This window comes from Brassica napus, chromosome C6 (genome assembly GCF_020379485.1).
Source record: "Brassica napus cultivar Da-Ae chromosome C6, Da-Ae, whole genome shotgun sequence".
Classification (NCBI taxonomy): Eukaryota; Viridiplantae; Streptophyta; class Magnoliopsida; order Brassicales; family Brassicaceae; genus Brassica; species Brassica napus.
In genome coordinates this window covers 3699909-3703845 of record NC_063449.1, presented here as the reverse complement: position 1 = coordinate 3703845, position 3937 = coordinate 3699909, and the positions used below count along the sequence as shown (strand labels likewise).

Here is a 3937-nt window from a genome sequence, read left to right as displayed (position 1 = left end):
GAACCTATAAGAAAGTTACAAAATTACAATATACGTTCATGTTATATTCGAAGTCGTCGTAATTCACATCATTTGCTTTAACGTATGTGTATGGTCTGTGTGTATGGTAAGGTTTTTCTTATTAGTTACATTTGAGCCATGACCATATTTTTGTAGAAGTGTCGCAGACTTTTATATATTCTTCCTAGTTTTATCCATTTTGATGAAATCTGGTAAATATGAATATTAGAGCCTTATAAATTCTTATCAGTAAACTCTGTTAACGATCGTTTTCTTCTGCTGAGCAATGGTGCCTTGAAAACAAAAAGTACATAACAACAATAAGTAAGCTACATTTTCATGTTCCTTTCAAGACCCTATGCTTTTATTTGAGGGTTTTAGATTGGACATCGATGCATTTACAACCGCTCATGATTGTGCTCTTCATGAGGTAATGAGCATTGTAGCCATCTCCATTGTCTGCTTCGTAAGATTCCAAGGCTGAAGCCACATCAGCTGCTGCTCTTTTCTCAATCTCATTGTGCTTCTGCAGTTCCACCTTTCTGAGCAGGAACTCTCTCTCTCTCTCTCTCTGCAACACATAATGCTCCATAGATCACATAAACAACCTACACCTTGTGCTGCATAAGGTTCAGTTTAATCCAAAATTTACTTGCATAATCTTGAAAGAATGGCCAATTTTGCGAAAAAAGGATAGAAATTGAAAATAATAGGGAGCTGGGTAACATTAAAAACCACCTACATTCAAAATCAAATAGGCATGATTGAAGTATTATACACCTATGAGAAAGATTTTGCAAGTAGAATCCATTGATCAAATAAGATTGTATTAAAAAGTTTTAGATTATTAGATAGAGGTAAGAAACAAAATCAGAACTTTTGATGGGATATATTTAAGGAGTCAGACCTGCAAGGAATAGCTATGGATCCAAGCATTGTGGCAGGCTATTGATATATAGACCTATATAGACCTAAAGATCAACCCATCTACCAAAACCAATCAATACAAATTCAAAATCAAAACCACAGATCACAACCAACCAAAAAATCTAATTAAGATTATAGCAAGAACGCACTTGGATTGGATGGTGAGGTGGTCTTTGTGATGGGCAAGACAAAGAGAGCAAAGCTCACCGTTGGTGCAGTCTAAGATTGCAATCACCCTTGTGAAAGTCTACATGAACCTTGCAGTGAACAAAGAACTGCTCTTTAAGCAGAGGTTTTAGGCATGGCGGCCATCAATTATCTTCCTCCTCTGGTCCACCAGCTCCCTACACCAAAACCAGTACAGTTTGATTATCTGTTTCAGAACATAAGAATTTGATATACGATTATATATATATATATATATATATATATATATATATATTATATATATTTACTCCAAGAGAACATTAAAACACATTTTAGAATATCGTATATGTATGAGAAGAAAAATATTGGCGAAAAGAAAATGATAAGAAGAGATCGACCTTGCATTCTAGATAGACGTTTCTTCACTTTGCCTTCACAGCCTCTGCAGCGACAGTGAAGAGACACTTTAAGAACAACCACCTGCTTTTCCAAAACAAACACACAACAAAATCAACCCTCAAATCACTCGTCGTTTTACATTCAAGCTCTATTTTACTTTACTTTACTTTACTTGCATGGTGGTCTGAACCAGAAGAAATCTTTTTTTTTTCTCTTCCACGGCAGCGTTAGAGCCTCTTCTTGCCTCAGAAAATTAACCTTCCTTCGCTACAACCGTATCTAAGCCAAAGTCAAATGTTTTTCATCTCTGAGTAGAAGACGAACTGAGACATAAAAATCAAACCTGGCTGAAATTGAATAGATAAACTGAATAGAAGACGACCAACTGTTGGTAGTATTGAAAGAACTGGAAAGAGACGGCGTTGACGCGATTCTTCTATGGAGGATATACCCGGGCAAGAAGAATCGCTAGTCGTTAGAGAACATGGAGGAGTCGAAAAGATCGCTTAAGAAAATGATCCGCCGGGGAGTGGTGGCTTACTCGACGAAGTGGAAGAAGAACGGGCCGATTTATCCTAAGCCTACTAATCACACTTTAAAGGCCACTCGTTTATAAAAAAAAATTAATAGCGGTGGGACCCACAAACATGCTGGACTCAACTGGCTCATTATATTCCCTTTATATCAATCGAAGATCGTTTAAAAAGTTGTAACCTTTGTACTAATTAAAAAGAGACTTTGATTAGATGTCACTTAATGAAGATATCAATTTAACTTATGTGGCAGCTTAATAATCAATTGGAAAAATGTTGGTCCAAATTCAATTACTAGAAAACATTATATTAACCTAAAATATAAGAAGTGTGTATTATTTTCTTAAATAAAAGCTACGAAATTACCTAATATGATTAACATATATATATGACAATTAATGACTATGAATAATACAGATTTGATAACAATTTTTGAATCCTTCTTCATTTTTGTTTAATTTTATATTATTAAAAAAATTAAATAATCACATTAACCATATAATAAAAATTTAGAGTTTTTCTTATATGTTATATTTTAATTTTTTTAAAACGACTTTAAATTACAAAAAAGAGGAAACCTTATATGTTATATTTTAATTTTTTTAAAACGACTTTAAATTACAAAAATGAAGAAACCTTATATGTTATATTTTTCTTATATGTTATATTATTAATTTTGTAAAACGACTTTAAATGACAAAAATGTAAGTTTTCCTTAAGCAAACGATTAAAAGCATTAAAATGACATGTATCAATTTGATGGTTGATCTGAAACCTTTCAAAACAATATGGAAGATAAATGTCAAAATAATTCAATTGTGGAAACAGTACTGTTCACTTTTTTTCAAGAATGTCTTCGGTGGAAAAAATAAAGTTTTTGTGTTATAATTTGTTTAATGTTCAATACGATCAACCCATGATATATTAATTATAGTTTAGTTCCACAATTATTAATAAAAATTGATCCGGTCCATTGGATAAAATTATATAATAACAACAAAAAAATATTGTATATGTATAAATAAAATGATTCAGTCCAATCCGATCAAACATTATATGTATTTATCGATAATATATACAAATAAACTCACTATACGCAAGACACAGTATTATCCTAATTATAGATTATATAGGGATTAGGTCACCGATTGTCTTCCGCGGCTCCTACATATATTAAAATTAAATATAATCTTCAAATTTCTCCGTTTTCCATATGAAAATACAATTTGCATAGTTGGCAGTTGAAATTGAAGATGCTTGATTCCACGATTCCCTAAGCATTAAGTTATATAAATTGTTTATACAAATATAAAATCATTTATTTTTACTTGATTTCTAAAACATCTTTAAAAAAAATTTTCCTAAGCCAACATAATATAATAATGGAAATTACACTCACTGATCAAAAATACTATAATTCACAAACTAACCAAAATTAAGCATTTTCTCCTCTTTTCTGTTTCTATCTCTCTCTATTTTTTTTCTTGCGAAACTATTTTTTTTCACAAATAAACCCACCCTATAGTAATCCTCTATATATTAATAGAAAAATATTTAAAAGTTATAACATGTATTTTGTATTAATTAAAAAAATGTCATGCTAAGTTGTCATGTAATTGGAATGCTAATTTTGCTTACGTGACAGCTTGAAAATCAATTGAAAATTTTGTTAGTCCAAATTAAATTCCTAGAAAATGTTATGTTATATAGTATGTCCATTATGGACCATTCATTTATCAAATTGAAATTATTATATATTTTTCTTTAAATAGAACCTACGCAATTACCTAATGTGATTAATATATATATAGCAATTAATAATTTTAAATAATAAATATATGCAAACAATCTGTATATTTTCTATCATTTTTGTTTAATTATTTATTATTAAAATAAATTACACAATTACATTAATCATATAATAAAAATTT

The 3937-nt window shown here is 30.3% G+C and overlaps 1 long non-coding RNA gene across 9 annotated transcripts; it reads right to left on the bottom strand.

Moving 5' to 3' along the window:
• Window positions 1–213: 213 nt before the first annotated feature.
• Window positions 214–2069, bottom strand: LOC106349378. Of its 9 annotated transcripts, none has more exons than XR_001271111.3 (5): window positions 1817–2069; window positions 1636–1752; window positions 1473–1554; window positions 1077–1271; window positions 214–620 (listed from the first exon to the last, which is right to left on the bottom strand). It is a non-coding gene; the product is annotated as an uncharacterized LOC106349378 (long non-coding RNA). The 9 variants fall into 9 exon arrangements; XR_007325207.1 differs by having other exon boundaries at window positions 1636–1735; XR_001271110.3 differs by having other exon boundaries at window positions 1641–1752; window positions 1817–2068.
• Between the last annotated feature and the right edge of the window lie 1868 nt (window positions 2070–3937).